The sequence below is a fragment of the Caretta caretta genome, chromosome 12 (assembly GCF_965140235.1).
Source record: "Caretta caretta isolate rCarCar2 chromosome 12, rCarCar1.hap1, whole genome shotgun sequence".
Lineage (NCBI taxonomy): Eukaryota > Metazoa > Chordata > Testudines > Cheloniidae > Caretta > Caretta caretta.
Window position 1 is genome coordinate 18138383 of NC_134217.1, and position 19011 is coordinate 18157393.

Genomic DNA, 19011 nt, shown 5'->3' on the forward strand with positions numbered 1-19011 from the left:
TTAAACATAGGAGACCAGATCTGCACACAGTATTCCAAAGTGAGGTCTCACCAGTGCCTTGTATAATGGTACTAAAACCTCCTTACCCCTACTGGAAATACCTCTCCTGATGCATCCCAAGACCGCATTAGCTTTTTTCACAGATATTTCCTTATAACTTTGTTTTGTATTTACCTTTGTATTATGTTTTTTAACTTTTATCTATATATAATGGTTTAGTTTGAGAGAAAAGTCTTATCTTCAATATTTTGACATTACTGAAAAGTTACTTTAAGATTTAAACAACAAACATTACAGTGGCTAATTCTACTTTCCAATGACAAAGTTGAAAAAAAGTTGACTGATTATAGAAAAAAGGTCAATAGGTAAATGTGGTGGTTCAAATACAAGACAGCACAGAGCTTTTAGCAAGCAAGCGAGCTGGTCTGCCAACCGACTTCTGCCTGTCAGCATTCCACCTTCCCCTTTATTCTTTCTCTCCCCCCGCGCATTACATTCACCAACAGATAAAAGGAATACACTGGCTTTGTTTAACATTCTTATTTACCAGTTTCTATCTACCGCATTCCTTGCTCTCGGGCCTTGAGCCCAGTCCTGGGAGGCTTCCCACGGTTCATGTCATCTGGGCGAGATTCCAAGGTTCGTGCCCTTGAGAAGAGCTGTGTGTGCACAGCTCCTATACAACGCTCCAGGTGTGCCCTGAATGTTGCCAAGCACATGAACCTTGTATGAATCCTACATCCCCTCCATTTTTGTTTATTTGTGCTCGGCCATCTCATGGTAGCCATCAATTTGCTTTTGCAAGCCAATTAAATCCCGGACAGACGAGGTCATAACTCGTGGAGCCTGCTAGGGCGGGTCTCGACAAAGCCTTGACAAAAAGGAAATACATTGCACATAGCAACAGCAAAAAATAAGCTTAAGAAGGTAAAGTGTAATTGGCCAGGCCCCAATTAGCCATGCTAGAGTACTGGGAAGAGAGGTTCGCGTAAGCAGCGAGCATCATCTCATTCCCAATCTCCTCAGGGTGATGACATACTGGAATAAGGCACGTACCTAACAATTCTTCAGCTGCTACAAAATCAAACAAACAAAAGTGGGTAACATTTGCTATTGAAGCCAATATTTCCCATAGGTTATATATCATTCGGGGCCGTAACGGAGAAAGCGCTTCTGAGCAGGCACAAAAGGCATACAATCAATACAGAATTAGCAGTAATTTGGGCAAGAATTGCCACAGAGTCTCAGAAGTCTCTGGCTGTTGGTTTGCTGCCAGTCTTTGTTGAGCCACGGCGACCAATGCTTTTACTGCTCCCCATGTCACAGGCTGGCTTGGGACGCTACGCCTCCTCCGTTTCCGTCCCGCCGTTGTCGACCCGGGAGGCACCACGTTCTCCTCCAAGGTCAGCTGAAACTCCGGTATGGCGTTCGACAGCCCCTGGTGCCACGCCATGCTGTTTCAGTGCCGGTCGCACACACCGGGCCGGAACCCACAACAGTCCTGCAGGGAGAGACACAGCAGCATATCCCCGACCCCAAGTGATTAGAGGTACTGGGCCCAGCCATTGCGGATCGGGCAGCTGATGGTAATAGACATGCGGTCTTTCCAGTACCTCGGATTTGTGAAAATGCCGATCCGCGGGGGTCTCCTGATCTGCGTTCAGCATTAAATTATTTAAAATAAACAAAAGGATACGCAATTGTTGCTGAATGTCTCCTAAGGTTCAGAGACGCAGCTTCCCTTGTTTTAATTGTTTGTCGAGCAAGGTTTTTAGCGTGCAATTTGCACGTTCAACAATAGCTTGGCCTGTGGAATTATAAGGGATCCCGTGTTTGAGACAGACGTCCCATTGGGCACAAAAGATGGAGAGGGCTGTGGAGCAATAGGCTGGGGCATTATCTGTTTTTATCTGGCTCGGGCGACCCAGAACAGCAAAACAGGCTAGCAAATGGTGAATAACTTTGGGAGTAGCTTCCCCACGCCATGGGGTCGCCCAGAGGAATCCTGAATAGGTATCAATGGAAACATGTAAAAACGAATAGGGACGGAATTGTGGCACGTGAGTGACATCCATTTGCCACAGCGGATTCGCTGGGGTTAACAGCATAAAAAAAGGTAGGGGCAGCAGCGGCATGGTGGGGGCAGGAACGAACAATAGAACGTGCATGATCAGCAGGAATGTGAAACTGTCAGGCCAAAACAGAGGCAGACTGATGAAAAAAGGAATGGCTTTCAATGGGGTCAGAAAAAAGGGAATTTACCTGACCACGTAACGCGCGATCAGCGCGCGCATTGCCTTCAGTAAGTAGCCCAGGCAGAGGGGTATGACTGCGAATATGAGCAACAAAATAAGGGAAATTACGAGTGGTGATGAGATACTGTAAGGACAAAAACAGGCGAAGAAGGTCCGCATCGACCTGAGGGGTAATAAGGGCAAGGGGTAAATGATCAATTACCTGATAAACATAATGCATGTCCATGATCAAATTAAAGGGACAATCAGCAAAAATTTGAAAGGCCAAAATAACAGCAGCTAGTTCCAAGGACTAGTAAAGCTCTCCAAGCGCTGTGCATGCAAATATTGTTGTACAAGTGAATGAAGCGCTTTCAGCTTTTCTAGGGGGAGGGGCCACTGGTCAATCCATACGGGCTCTAAGGATTGCCATACCAGTGGTAATGCGGATGGCAAGGTGGGTGAGGGAGGATTTCGGGCCGTTATATATTAATATCGAGGGTGGTGTCCAGCTTTACAAGTAAGTCACGGCCCCAAATATTGAGGTGGACAGGGAGTACAAAAGGGCAGATTGTAGCAAGGGCACAGCCTCCTGGTTTAGAGACCGTAACCCAAGACAAACTTTGGCGCCCGGGTTTGCTACCCCCGCTCCCCCATAACTCTTTAGAAGGAACTGTTGGCCAACCGACCGGCCACTCCGGATCATGAATCACTGTAACGTCAGCTCCAGTGTCTACCAGCCCTGTAAAAGGAACATTATTAAAGAGAAGTGTTAACTGAGGTTTCAAGGGGCAGACCGACATTGTTAGAGCAACAAGTGGAGAGAACGTGTTGTGAGACGGCAACTTAGACAGCGTCGATCCAAAGCCGTTCCCGCCCCGGGCTCGATCCTCTGCGGCTGGCACCTGATAGGGGACTAAAATCAATTGCGCAATTGACCGTCCACGTGGGAGCGACTGAGGAAGATGGGTCCATACCTGAACCTTAATAACGCCGGTGTAATCGGCGTCAATGACCCCTGGGATGACAAAAAAAAACCCTGTTTCCCAGCGTGTGAGCGAGGGAGAACCAGACCCACAAATCCGGCAGGGAGAGGTCCCATCACCTGGGTAGGTATGGCGCAAACCTCCCCCGGCAACTGAAAATCAGCGTCCTCCTGCATAATCAAATCAAGCCCTGCACTTCCAGCAGTCGCCGCCCTCATGAAATCTATGGATTTTAAGGCAGAGGAACATTGTCTGAGTGGGAAACACCCCCATTTGGCCCTGGGTTCGGGGGGAACCCGTCGTGCGTTTTCCCGACCTGCTATGACACTGATTAGCCCAGTGATAGCCCTTCCGACACTTGGGGCACTTCTTTGAGGGGCGGGCGGGCGCCGTCAATGAGTGGCACTCCCGCTGAAAGTGAGCCTCCTTACCACAGCGGTAACAACGTTTCCCGTCCAAAAGCGGCGGCCAGAACTCCAGCTTTATGTGCTTGGGTTCCAATGTTTTGGCACGCCCGCAGCATGTCTGACAGCTCTAGAATTCCAGAGGCTTGTGCTGCCTGGAGAGCACGGCGGCAATCCTCGTTCGCATTTTCAACCGCCATTTTTAACAGGATCTCCTGAGCTGCCGCAGAGATATCCACCTGTCGGAGGATAGCCTCCTGCAATCTGTTGGTAAAATCCATAAAGGACTGTGATGCACCCTGACGGATACTGGCAAAGCTTTTGGTAGGCTTGCCTGAATCCAGGACCTTCCGGAAAGCATGCTAGGCGCAGGTGGAAATAATGGGGAAGACGGCCTGAGGGAGTAGAGACTGCATCTGAACGATAGCAAACTGGCCCTCCCCTGCCAAATGCTCATAAATGATACCTTGCTCTCTATATACCTGGGCTTGGCGTTCCGCCATCTGCCGATACTCACTAAGTCAAATAATGTACTGACTGGGCGTCAGCATCATGCACAACAGCGCCTTCCAATCTTCAGGGATCAGGGTGTACCCAGTACCTAGCCCTTCAATGAGACCACTTACATACGTGCTAGTGAGGCCGAACTCGCGAATCGCTTTCTTTACGTCTCTGATCATCGAGTAGGGCAAACTGACCCAGTTTGCAACCTGGTTGCCCTGGCCATCATCCTGCCAGGTCACCGGACAAACTGAGCCCAGATCAGCCAGCTCCTCCGCTGTAATATCTGAGCGAGTCTTCGCTGCGTGAACCATTTGTTGCACCAGCGAAAGCCCCTGAGCAGACGCGGACGACCCCCTGGGGGGCCCCGGATCATGGGGCCCCACGGGGGGATGGTGATCACACACCGGCTCCGGTGGGGAAGGCCAGGGAGGCAGTGGTAATAGAGGCACTGGGGGCGAAGCAGGGGGAGGGATGGCTGCAGGAGCGGACGGGGGTGGCGGGATCGGCAGCCCCTCTGTTGGCGCGGGAGAGGGCCTTTCCGAGACGACACGCTGTGTCGCATCGCCAGGAGGGGGGATGGCTGCAGGAGCGGACGGGAGTGGCGAGAGCACCAGCCTCGCGAGGGAGGGCCTGTCCGAGGCGACACGCTGTATCGCGTCGCGTCAGAGGTGCCAGGCATGTAGAGCCTGCACGGGCGCCCGAGGCTCTTTGTGCAATGTCTGGCCCAACCGCTCCCAGTCCGCTAGCTTAAGGGTTCCAGCTTCAGGGTACCACGGGCATTGGGCACTCACCTCCTGTAGCAGGAGAGTGAGTTCTCGAGTGGGGCAGTCATGCTGAGCCTTACGCAGCAAATACTGTAGCTCATTGAGGTGTTGCACTTGCAAAGCAGAGAGGGAGCTTCCCATACTTACCACAATGAAAAATACTCACCAGGATCCGCGAAGCGGATGAGTGACGCATCTGAAACCCTTGCTGGGCGAGGTGAGTGCTGAGGGCCCCACGTTTGGGCGCCAGTTGTGGCGATTCAAATACAAGACAGCACAGAGCTTTTAGCAAGCAAGCGAGCTGGTCTGCCAACCGACTTCTGCTTGTCAGCATTCCACCTTCCCCTTTATTCTTTCTCTCCCCTCGCGCATTACATTCTCCAACAGATAAAAGGAATACACTGGCTTTGTTTAACATTCTTATTTACCAGTTTCTATCTACCGCATTCCTTGCTCTCGGGCCTTGAGCCCAGTCCTGGGAGGCTTCCCACGGTTCATGTCATCTGGGCGAGATTCCAAGGTTCGTGCCCTTGAGAAGAGCTGTGTGTGCACAGCTCCTATACAACGCTCCAGGTGTGCCCTGAATGTTGCCAAGCACATGAACCTTGTATGAATCCTACAGGTAAAATCATTAGAGCTGTAGCTAGGTCCCAGAAATTCAAGTTTGTCTTAAAGAACTGAAATATGGTGAGGTAGTGACAAAATTCCCTTCTTTTAAATCTACAGTTCTCTTTCATGTGAGATCATTTTAGTGGTTGATGAAGATTCCATCTTAAATGTGGATTCTAGACCCGGGGTTCTCAAACTGGTGGTCGGGACTCCTCAGGGGGTTGCGAGGTTATGACCTGGAGGGTCACTAGCTGTCAGCCTCCACTACAAACCCTGCTTCACCTCCAGCATTTATAATAGTATTAAATATTTTTAAAAGTGTTTTTAATTTATAAGGGGGGAGGTCACACTCAGAGACTTGCTATGTGAAAGGGGCTCACCAGTATAAAAGTTTGAGAACCACTGTTTTCGACTATGTAGTCTGGTTAAATGCCCAAAGCACTCCTTTGCCTCTTTCATTCACTTTCTATAAACACCTATTGAAAACAAAAAATGTCTTATTATAAAGTAGTGTACAATCAAAGTAGGGAACCTAGATGGTTCAGTAAGTATGTACTTTACATACAACAAATACATTCTTGACAATGAACTTTCTGAAATCAAGGACATGAATTGTACAGTTGCCAACTCTTGATAATTTATAGATGCTCTGATTCAGTGGCCTCTTTCTAGGGAGAATAAACATGGAACATGCTGAATTTTTTTACAATGTGCTTAACTAGCATCCACATTATTCCAGGAGCATATAAATAAATGACAAGCATGAGTTAAGTGTACAAATTTGCACCAGCTGTAGTGTTTTAAATGAAACATCCCTGAAGGAAGAGGAGTGTGAATGGCAGTAGGTCCCCATTCTTACAGGCAAATCTTTACCACACCAATTAAATCCTGAATGTTAGCTGGAAATAGAGCTATGTATTTAATCATGATTCATCAATATGAGGAACACTAGCTAGGAATGTACATACAACACTGTGAACACTTAAACATAGTAAAAATAGTGATGTGGATTCTGCCCTCAGTTACATTGCTGTTACACTGCTGCAACCCCACTGACTTCAGGGGACTTTTTGGGAATTTGCAGATGTGAGGATTATCCCCAATTATAATAAATACCAGCCAATAATTTTATATGGCTTTTGTAATAGTCATATGCTGATTTAATTATTTGGAAGGACAGTGAAAATTCCCAAGTTTATCTAGAGGGAATGGATATTCTCTCCCCTAGAAAATCAAAGTAAACATGTTTATAATTAAATATATACACAATAAAATCCAGTGAAAACACCAGTTTATATTGTGACAATAGTGTTCCTTTTCCTACCAGACCAGCATAGTTACCTGCTTCTTCCTTTTGATTCTTAGATTTAAGTATCTAGCACAATGTTGCATTGACAGTGGCAGATGCATAAACAATAGAATGATGCCCACCAATTTGGCAATGAACAGTGTTTTAAAAAAAGTGAATAGCACCACTTCAGGGGATAGAAGAGAATAGAATTTGGTTTTATGTAGTGTCTTTCATGCACATAGTGTCCCAAAGCACTTTACAAAGCAATTACTTAAGTACTGATAGCACCATGACTGTGTAGGAAAATGTGGCAGCTATTAGACACTCAGCAAAAGCTCACACAAAGCTTTAGACACTGGAACTTATTAAAAGGACAATTGGCCAGCAGGGTGGGGTTTATTCCTTTTCCCCTCATGAAAAAGATCTGAGTATAGTTTTCATTCACAAGAGAGGCAGGCAGGACTCTCATGTCCTCCCACAATATAGGCTGTATTACTGGGGTTTCATCATTGATTTGGGATACAAAGAGGTGTCCTTTCCTTTCCCATAACATAATGCTGTATGGGTAAACCTGAAACAAACAGTGGGACAACAGTACTACACCAGATGGGACCTAAGTGACAGATGTAGCCTTGCAGGAGCCCTAGACATAACTAACAGCATGAACCAAAGACTGTGAACCACAGTAAACCTGGCTGTGGCAAAATAGCAACACTCTAGGTATTAGCTAACCCAGCAAGCATATTCCTGACCTGAGAGGATGGTACAGAAATACCTAAGTAAGTGAGTCAGGGGAGGGTTATGGTGCATTGTAAACCATGGCAAAGAAGTTTGAGTGGTTTGAAGAACCTCTCAATGGAATTATAACTCCAGAATTTGTATACATTAAAAGTACATTTTTAAAGTTCTTGTTATACATAACATTCAACTGATTAGTTGTGGAACCCACAAACCCCAGTGCTGCTTTCAGTTCCCTCTGCTTCCTCGTTTTCCTCTGTGTCCGTCCTACCCACCCATCCACTTGCATAGGCCACTTTGCACTCCACTTGGAGTGTTTCCTCTGTCTCCTGCTCCAGTGACCCCTGGAGAGACTTTGCTTGCAAACCTCAGCAGTCTCTCCTCCACTGCAGTTGGGGAGGCAATGGCTTCGTACTGTTGGCTGAAATTCCAAGTGAATTACAAGAATTCTGTTGCTCAGACTGCAGTAGGCTTAACATTGTGATCTCTGTGTATGTATGTCTGACTCCAGCATTCAATGAAATTAACATTACTTTACACAGTGCATCCAGTGAAGTTATTTCAGAGAGCCTTATTATAAGGTGGAGTGGGAGCCTTTCAAGTTATTTTAATGCTGGCCAAATCATAGCAGTTTTTTTAATCAGTTAATAGATAACTTCATTTAGAAGTGGCCACTAAACGTAATTACTTAGTGTTCCCTGAGGCTTTAAACTGAGGGCAGCTTCAAAATGAGGGTGGTGTCTATTAAATATATTTTAATTACTGTCTCCTGCATCTTCAGCATTAAAGGTGGTGCTTCTGATCAAGGACACAATACTTCTCCATAGAAGTCAGCGGTAAATCACCTGTGGACTTGTATTCAAAGATATTTGGTATTCACACTTCACAATTATTATTTTTTACAAGCAATTAGTTACTTTTTTGAAAGTAAAGAAAAGGCAGGTGAAAGTGGTGTGTCTGGCATCTACATTTTAAGCTATCTCCATCTCTGTGGCATTATTATTACAAAATGAAGGCAGATAATCTATCAGTGACTATCCTGATCCCCAGTTATTTAAACTTCTGTGCAGCAGATTGATCCTCATGCTGGAGAAAAGAGGATACGGATATTCTCTCAGGTGTGATTTTTTTATGCCAGTTTGCACGTTCACCTAAATCCCTCCAATGTGCCTCTAGACACACCAATAATTTTCCTTACTCTGGCTGCAGAACTGCAGAAAAATCCCAGAATGCACATTTACCGTAAATCTTGTTTTATCTGAATGGAGCCCATCAAGCCTGATTTCAAAATTCATCCCCAGAGACTGTCTCAATAACAACATAATTTCCTACATACCAATTTCAAGTCTTTGAGCTAAAAGACAAATCAAAGAGACTTCAGTAACATCAGGCAGGAAGAGAACTATGTACAAAAATCTCTCAGGTCCAAGACTCTTTAAACAGAGCTGTTTACCAAGAAGCATGACAGTAGCAAAGAAGATTGAGACAGAGGTTCCACTGGTCACTCTTCAAATGCTTTGGGCTAGAGATGAGCAAAGCAGATCTTCACTCTGTTCAGTTTAGTTGTTTAACATGCGGAAACAGGACTTTAACTTCAGTCATCAGTTTGAGTCTGAATTTTCACACCTCCCACTGGTGGAAGAAAGAAAGATCTAGTCTGAGGTGCTCAGGCTCTTTAAATATAATTGGTTAAATAAAAGGAGCTATCTGCAGCCTTTACATATGCAGGTGTCAGTAGCTCTACCAGCATACCACAATCCCAACCTGTAACACCACATTCCAGCCTTGGGCCTCTCCTGAGCAAAGACTACCAATGTCACTGAATGTAGTTGAAACCATTCTCATTTTCACTGATGATTCAAGACACATTCTTTGAATCCCAGTTTCTAGAAAGCAGCATGAAGCAACAGTTCTGTTAATTTGTTCTTGGGTTTAAAAGGTCGGATTCTTTTTGTCTGAAATAAATAGCAACATGTAGAGGACAGTGACAAAGTCGGAGTGAAATACACCCAGAAGAAAAATCACCCAACCGGGAGGAAGGTAAAGGAGAGGAGCAAAGGAGGATAGAGTAATAAAAGGAGGATAGGGAAACACTTGATACTTTTATTACCAGTAAAGATCCCAACCCTGCCAAAAAAGAAAGGGAGGGGATTTTGTAAAAGGGAAAGGAGTTCTAGAGACAAGTGCAGATACAGTATAAAATCTCCTGTTTCACCACTTTGTAGAATTTCTAAAGCCACTGCTGCAAATTGGGAAAAGTAAAAGGGATGAGCCAAGCTGAGAAATAGGTTAAAAATAAACTCAAACTTGAGTCTGTGATGTACTGCATGTAGCTATAAAGCTGAGTTACCTTTGTTTTTAAGGTAGTACACCCTTACATTTCTAAGAACTCTCCTTTTTTCCAGAGATGGCAGCCATTTTGTTCTCAGTGCAAACTCAGTTTGATGAGAGCAATACTTTAAAAGAAAAAAAAAAAACAGACCACTTACTGAAGGCACTAAAAATAAGTTTTTCAAAAGTACCTAAGAGACTTAGAGCTTGTCTACACTGTGCAGCAATGCGCACTATGGGAGTGTGATTGCTAAGGTGCACTAACTTGTCCATGTAGACCCTGCTGTGCTCACTAAAGGTTACCTAGTGAGCTTTAATAGAGTGCTGTCTGAAACAGAGCTCCCATAAAGCGCAGTAGGGAACTTTTAGTGTGCACCAGCAGGGTCTATATTGACCAACTAATTTGCAACACCTTAGTGCGCTTTAGAAAGCACATGCACATAGTATGCATTACCACAGCATGTGGACAAGACCTTAAAAGCACAAGCCTTAAATTCAAAAGTGACTTAGGAGCATAAGTTTCATTGATAGTCAACATTATCTATATTCCTAAGTGCCTAAGTCACTTTTGAAAATGGAACTTGGGTTCCTAACTCAATTACGTGCTTTTGAAAGTTTTAACCTCAGTAAAACTTAACAACCTTTAGGCTTTGTTTTTATTTTAAATCTTGGCCTTAAACTGTATACTATTTTAAAAATAATTTGGACAGTGACAATTTTCAAACTGTTCCAGATGTGGTTGATGTCTTTTTATGATCCTATTATTATATAGATATGTAATTTGGAATTCTGAAACTCCCACTTCAGTGGGAGTCTGATCAGACCCAAAAGTATGAAATACCTTCTGATGCTAAAAGAAAAGGAGTACTTGTGGCACCTTAGAGACTAACCAATTTATTTGAGCATGAACTTTCGTGAGCTACAGCTCACTTCATCGGATGCATACCGTGGAAACTGCAGAAGACATTATATACACACAGAGACCATGAAACAATACCTCCTCCCACCCCACTGTCCTGCTGGTAATAGCTTATCTAAAGTGATCATCAAGTTGGGCCATTTCCAGCACAAATCCAGGTTTTCTCACCCTCCGCCCCCCCCCCCACACACACACAAACTCACTCTCCTGCTCGTAATAGCCCATCCAAAGTGACCACTCTCCTCACAATGTGTATGATAATCAAGGTGGGTCATTTCCTGCACAAATCCAGGTTCTCTCACCCCCTCACCCCCCTCCAAAAACCACACACACAAACTCACTCTCCTGCTGGTAATAGCTTATCCAAAGTGACCACTCTCCCTACAATGTGCATGATAATCAAGGTGGGCCATTTCCAGCACAAATCCAGGTTTTCTCACCCCCACACGCACACAAACTCACTCTCCTGCTGGTAACAGCTTACCTAAAGTGATCATCAAGTTGGGCCATTTGCTAAGTGACCAAATACCTACAGCCTCATTCAAAGCCCACTACAATCAATGGGAGTCCTAATGCTACAATATTAGCCATGATGCTCTTCAGGAACTTATTTAGAAAGATACAATGAGCTAAAATTTTAAACCAGTATAACCAAACCACAAGAATAGGAGCCAAACCCTGCAACCTTTATTTATAAGTGATTTGCTACCTATCCATCAATGCTATTTCTAAGGCACGTACCAGCACATTCACTGAACATTTACAGTTCATTCCTCTGGTTAGTTATGAGCAGCCTGAATGTTTCAAAGAATCTCACAGAGATGCATGGAGACTGACAGCTGCTCAGATATCATTAGAACAAGATTAAACTTTGACATACTTTAAATATCACCATTAAGAAAACTATACTGAACTCAGTGGCTAATTAGATTCTATGAGTACTGACTATCTTTAAACTATAAAGAACCTTGGATATGCAGTCATACTAGAATTACCAAGAAGAGACCTAAAATAAACAAACACACATACCATAGCACTACTGTTGCCCTGCACAACATGATTAGAGGTCTCTATGCAGGAGTGCAAGTAGGGTGGTACCCGCCAGTACGCAGTACCAGCAAGAGATTTTTAGCAGGTACGGGGTACCAGAAAGATTTGGGGCTAGCCCCCTCCCCCCTCCGGGGGGGGGGGCTGCGCTCTGCTCCTTAAAGGAGCAGAACGTGTCTAGGGAGGGCATTCCTTCTTTAAAGGGCTTTAATAGCACAATACATATGCTAACAAATTTAAACAAAGCAGCATATGTATTATGCTGTTACGTTGGTCAGGAGTCCTCAAAAGGGGAGGGGTGGGGTGGGGGGATGGAAGGTGCTTAAACAGTGTTTTTGATTCTGTTTCTCCCCATTGGTCTGAATTATCCATGACATCCATACTGCATCACATCAAGTCCAAATCATTTGAGGAATGTCTCTGCTTGCACTGACCAGAGTATGTTTGGATTCTGATGTCAGTTCTGCAGCCTTACAGGAATCAGATGTTGTCCCCAGTGTACACAGAATTCTTCTTTGCAGCCAAACTCGTCTTACGTGCATTTTGTTAACTGGAACTGGAGCAGCAAAACAAAGAAAACAAATGCCTCATTTTCCAGTTTTGTGGGTGAGAGAACTATAAGTGAAGATTATAATGCCGGACATCGACAGCCTTAAACCAGCTGCCTAAAGAATCTGCCACAAACTTTGCTGAAAATATGTTCCTCATTTTAGCAACGGAGCTAAGACTTATCATACATTTGCCCACCTTTATTCAAATGAAGCTGCTTCTGATCTGACAGCTCGGGTATTGTCAGTTTCATCCAGAACAATTTACAAACTTGGAACCTAATCCTGTAAACCCTTAATCGTTTGACCAATCCCACTGAATACAAATGGGATTGTTTGCATGACTATGGACCACTTTTGTGGACTGGTAAAAGTTTCAGGAGTCTGTTCCTATAAAGGAAGTTGGATCCCCCATTGAAATGCAATGTTTGAGTACAATACCATAAAGCAGTTTAGGATACAGTTCTACTTAAAATTTGTCTTTTAATAAGTCATACATATGCTGAAATGGCTCCTCAACCAACTCTGATATTCCATATAAACAGACTGAATACTACATATGTGGGGGGAAAGTGAGTAGTTAAGCATGTTGATGTTTGTATATACAAAGAGGGGTGTCAGAGGGGATGGGTCGTGTAGGAGTCACATGGAGGGTCATGTGGCGAAGTCACACGGCCCCCCTTGCGTCCCTCCCATTAGTGCAGTACCGGCAAGAAATGATTTCTACTTGCACCATTGTCTCTACACAGCATCTGGCAATAGAGAACTTTGCCTTAAGGAGAAAAGCTGCTGAGCTATGACAATGGCAGGTACTGTAGCCTATTATATGTCTAATAAGCCACCAATTCTCTCTCAAACACATCCCTTTGTAGCCTGTACGGTAACTTCAGAACACCTGAGAGAGTAAAAACGTTGCATTAATAATTCATTCCCAGTAGTCTACGTTTTCATGCAGTGTGTATCAAGGTGATATTATGTTTAATATAAACTTAAAATGTCAGCTTTAAAAAAAAGCAAGCAAAAGCTGATTTTGTTTTAGGTGTGAGACCTTGAAAAATTTATTCATGATACCACAATAAGCTGTCAGCTATACTGACAGCTGAAAATGAAGTGTGCTGCGCATCTTGGAAATACCCAGAAAATTTTTTATGCTTTAAAAAAGAAAACAAAAGCGTGCATGGGGAGGTGAAGACAACGCACTGAAACCCGCTGCCAGACTCTGGATGTGGACGTAGAAACTTCATTTGGATGCTACTGTATCAGAGTCTGTGGAACTCTTTAAGTCATAACAACCTATTAGGAAAAATAACCTGAAGTGATCTCAGCATAACCAAAAATGTTCAACTGTCCTCCTGAAGCAGTAATTCAAGTATTTAAGCTCAGAGAAATTTCTTGATGGAAGATACCAGGGAAAGAGCATGTTAGTGGAAAAGAAGCTGCTTTAATTGTGCGGTTAAGAGTAGTTGATAGGATAATAAAAAGGCAGAACTGTCAGAGTGCAATTCCTCCCTTGGCTGCTGGCCAAACCAATGAAGGCTTTTAGAGGGGGAAAATAAATAACCAAAATGAGAACAGCAGCCTCACATGCCAGTCTGAAAATAGTTCTCAGTATTTCAGCTTCATTTGCACGATAGCTAGTTTTTCACTTACTTAACTGCTTTTCTTTAGCCCTTATGCTCCCTAAGCAGGATGTTTGCTCCAGTTACAGCCATTGGTGGACAGCTACTCCAGTGCAAAACCCTAGCGGACATGCAGAACTACCATTTGCACCAATACATTTTACCCTGTTTCAAATCAAGATAAATTCTATCTTGAAATCAGGATACATTCCACCAATGCAGCACCAGCTTTGCCTTAGGAACTGCACCAGTTCAACTACACCACTGGTTCACCTGTAATAAGGGCTAATTCCCAGCACAGAGACAACCCTAGAATGAATAAGTGTGACGGGTCAGCTCCTGCTGCAAGCCTTTTAGGCAGCTTTACCCATCAAAGTTCTTCTTTTCCCCTTTGAACCATAACTTTGTCTCTTCTCCACCATAATTCATGATATTTAAAGACAAATAATTTCCCTGAGCTGCAAATGCTTGGTATAAGCTAGGGAGTACACTAAGCAGTCAGGGAAGATAGAATGTAGCTCCTAACTCCATTCAGTCCAAACTCCTTTTTTCAGGGCTGGCTTTATTTTCAAACAAGAGTTCCAAAACAAGAGGAAATAAACTCACAAAGCTGAGTTGGAGCCATCCAAAGCTGTCCCAGCTTCCATCAGCTCAGCAGGGAGAGGACACACCTTTCCCCTTTTAGGAGCCTTTCTTAGCTATTGTGGAGAAAGCCGTATGAACTTCCCTGATCTTGTGATGCTCATGTCTGTTACCCCTCCCAAGGAGACAGGATGACTTGTATCTGACTTCCTGTAGGTCAGATGCTCACTACTAGCTATGTGCCCGGCTACTGCAGCTGTCCTATAGGCACAAAGGACATAATAGGAGCACTAGGATGTGTGCATGCATCCCATAGGCCAGTGTCATATTTTAGACTTTAAATGGTTTGCATATTTTAAAAGGTCTTATTTTTAAAATCTCAAACCTGTTTTGCCTGTAACTTTGATACACGGCCTTATCCCAAATGGACTTCAAATACCACCCACAAAATTTGCTCATCACAAACGCTAAACATTTTTAAGACTGATGGAAAAGCAAGCATTTGAATGGAGTAGTTTGAAGAGAGGAGGAGAAAGTCCAAGGGGATCCAGGATGATATTTTAGATAATATCTGCCACTTACAGTATAGAACTCTGTTGTTTTAAAGATCGAGGATTGATCTTGTTATATCCCATGCTCCAGTATACATCCAAGAGAGGCTAGCAAACCCTTGACATCAGCCCAAGCAAAGGGGCTGGAATGTAAGTATAACTGACAGAAGAACAAAAACTTTTTTTATTTTTTACCAGCGTTCAGCATTTGTACTTTTCCTTCTTGTCACTATCATCCAGTTTGTACACAGAAAACACATAGAACTTGTGTACCTATTTACATTATCTGCTCTCTAATTAATATATTGATAACCTGCACACTTTCAGCAACTTTATTTTTAAGCCACTGAACCACAGCTTTTTAACCTGTTACTAAACCAGCATTACAAAAGTGGCAAACCACTATGAATTAAAGCATTTTCCTAGGATATGTAGGAATGGAAGCAGCGGAAGCCAAAAAGCCACATGCACCCCTTTTATCCTTGAATGGACACTTCTCTTCCAAATTCCTTCCCTCCTCATGCCAATATAACTGGCAATAAGTGAGAGATGGGGAAGATCCAGTGAGGGGGAAGGAGTGGCCGCCATATTATCAATATTTCTGGTGGGTCCACTCGGACATTTTCCTTTAAGCTGCTAAAATATTATATAATGCATTTCAGTATCCTCTTGATCCTTTAGGTCAGGGCAGTTGAGTTTTCATTAAATTGGGACTGTCCAAGTCAGACATTTCAGGCCAAACCATCTTTGCCTCATGCAAAGGTCCCAGGATTTGGTCCCACATTATTTTCACAAAAGTACAATATTAATACCTCTGAAATGAGAGCTATAGAAAGTAAAAAAGGCTGCTGACTGACGATGGGACACATCCTGAGAGGTTCTAAGCTTTTTTAGGACAGTTGAGGCACTTATACAAATGTTCTTGTAAAATATATCATGTCCTCCTCTAGTAGCAGATCCACACAGAGAACCTATAGTACGTTGAGGTATGAAAGATGGTTTAGCGCAATCTCTCTTCCTTTGTCCACCACCAACCAATGCGGTCTTCATTTCTCAACAGCCCTTCTGTTATCTTGTGATCTATTAAAAAAATTAAAGTTTTTTTCTTGAACATATGCGACTTTTTAAAAAAAGAGCACTTCCTTTCTTCTTTCCTTTCCCGTAAGGATCAATAGGATAATTTGCTCCTTCTCAACTCACATGTAAACACATTCTGCTCAGCACATCTGTGGAATATGAAAATTGCCTAAATGATTATATCCTCAACTCTTGCAATTACTCCTTCATTACCAAAAATTAAAAACCTAAAGAAAACTCCAAATTATAGCTACATGTAGACTTCAGCAGGAGCATAAAATTTCACTTACAAGCACACTTACTATCATCCCTATGGACTAGCATTGACTAATGTGTGGCAAGAGGGCCAAATGGTGCCCTTGGAATCCTAATATTGTGCCCATATCTTCGCTTTGCCTACAGCCCTCCAGCAAGGCAAAGCTGATCAATCACATGTTTTTTTGTTTTGGACAAACTTAGCCACCATCCAACTTCTATTCTACCAAGAAAGACCCTAGTGCAAGTCACTATTGTGGATACAGGCATTTAGTTAGTTAGCTGTTCCCAAATAATATTACAAGGAAATATATTGTAGGGCTGAGACTACCAGCAAGCTGCCAAAGTTGCCTGTAGTGCTAACAAAGATTGGGTACCTGTGTCTGTAACAACCACTTGCTTGAGCCCCGTACATCAATCTTCATGTCTATGCAATGAGCAAGGGATGTCATTCCCCTGCTTGTGTACACATACTTGCGCTAACTCTCATCAAGTTAGCATGAGTATAAACGGTAGTGTGGCCTTGCTAACATGGGTAGCTGCAGCGGAGGCACGGCTGAACCATGCCAAGTAAATACCCATCACTTTCAGGTGGGTTCATACTTGGCCTGGCTCAGCTTTGCCTCCGCTGCGACTACCCATACTATCATGACTACACTTCTATTTATTGAGCTAGCACGAGTATATGTACATGTGCAGAGAATTCACACCCCTAGCTTGCAGGGTAGACATAGCCTTAATGTGCACAGAATTACACACACACTTCCTGTTTAAATTTGCATTCTGAAGGCCTATGAATGGGCCAACGCCCAGATCCACAAAGGAACTTAGCTGTTGCAATGCTCAATGTTGCAACACCTACCTTTTCGTAATCTAGAAAATCATAGGAACAACATTGTGATCCACAAAGCCTGAATTAGATGTCTAGGCTCCTACACAATGGGGAGAGATAGGTGCCTAAGACTGTGATCCACAAAAGTAAACATGCTAGACAGATAGCTGCCTAAACTAGCCAATGGGAGATGCCAATGAGAAAGGCAAGTCCTAAGCCCTGACCCTCACAGAGATAGGCACCTAAATCCAGGCTGCAGGGACATGCCTATCTCGGATAGCAATCCACAACCAGGAATCTGGAAATTCTTTAGCCATTGAAATAAAAAGAAAACAAGGGAAGAAGTTGGACTATTAAACACTGAGGATGGGGTTGAAATTAAAGATGAACTAGGCATGGCCCAACACCTAAATGAATGCTTTGCCTGAGTTTTTAGGGTAATAAGGAGCTTAGGGGTGGCTAACAGAAATGAGGATATGGAAGTACAAATTACCACATTCGAGATGGAAGTCAAATTCAAACAGCTTAACGGGACCAAGTCAGGGGGCCCACATAATTCCATCCAAAAATATTATAGTAACTGCGACGTGAAATTGCAAGCCCAGTAGCAAGGATTTTTAATAAATCCATAAATTTAGGGGTTGTACCCTATAACTTGAGAATTACTTATATAGTACCTATTTTAAGAAAGGAAAAAAAGTGATCCAGGAAACTACAAGCCCATTAGTTTGACCTCAGTTGCATGCAAAGTCTTAGAATAAATTTTGAAAGAGAAATTAGTTAAAGATATAGAAGTAAACAGAAATTGGGATAAACTATAACATGGTTGTACAAAAGATAGATCACGCCAGACCAACCTTATCTCTTTCTTTTAGAAGATAACTGATTTTTTTAGACAACAGATCTAACCTACATGGATTTCAATAAAACTCCATATGGGAAATGAATAGTTAAATAGGAGAAGATGGTGTGACAAAGTTCCTGCTCTACCTTGGTGGGTCTTACGCTTTTTGGCGGATTTGCTCACCTTGGAGATTCACGGCAGCCCTCAGCTTGGCCGTTTTTCTGAATTCACAGTCCAGGTCGACGACTCCTGTGTCTGACCAGGAGTTGGTCGGATTTGGGGGGAACCCAGGCCTGCCCTCTACTCCGGGTTCTAGCCCAGGGCCCTGTGTAATGCAGCTGTCTAGAGTGCCTCCTGGAACAGCTGTGTGACAGCTACAACTCCCTGGACTACTTCCCCATGGCCTCCTCCCAACACCTTCTTTATCCTCACCACAGGACCTTCCTCCTGGTGTCTGATAATGCTTGCACACCTCAGTCCTCCAACAGTCCACGTTCTTACTCTCAGCTCCTAGTGCCTCTTGCTCCCAGGTCCTCACACGCACACCATAAACTGAAGTGAGCTCCTTTTTAAAACCCAGGTGCCCTGACTAGCCTGCCTTAATTGATTCTAGCAGCTTCTTGACTGGCTGCAGGTGTTCTAATCAGCCTGTCTTAATTGTCTCCAGAAGGTTCCTGATTGTTCTGGAACCTTCCCTGTTACCTTACCCAGGGAAAAGGGACCTGCTTAGCCTGGGGCTTATATATCTGCCTTCTATTACTCTCCTGTAGCCATCTGGCCCAACCCTGTCACATTGGGGATTAATACAAGAATTGAAAGGTAGATAAGGACCTGGTTAAAGGGGAGAATACAATGAAAGGTGACCTGTCAGGCTGG

At 43.7% G+C, this 19011-nt stretch overlaps 2 long non-coding RNA genes across 2 annotated transcripts in view; both read right to left on the reverse strand.

The window, feature by feature from the left end:
• Positions 1-402: 402 nt before the first annotated feature.
• Positions 403-5953, reverse strand: LOC142068658 (uncharacterized). Its single transcript, XR_012664562.1, has 2 exons — positions 5059-5953; positions 403-3888 (listed from the first exon to the last, which is right to left on the reverse strand). It is a non-coding gene; the product is annotated as an uncharacterized LOC142068658 (long non-coding RNA).
• A 6153-nt stretch (positions 5954-12106) lies between these two features.
• The window catches only part of LOC125620529 (uncharacterized), a 30026-nt gene continuing 23121 nt past the window's right edge, over positions 12107-19011 (reverse strand). The window contains exon 3 of the long non-coding RNA XR_007352259.2: positions 12107-12383. This is a non-coding gene — a long non-coding RNA (uncharacterized LOC125620529). The remainder of the gene's footprint in view (positions 12384-19011) is intronic.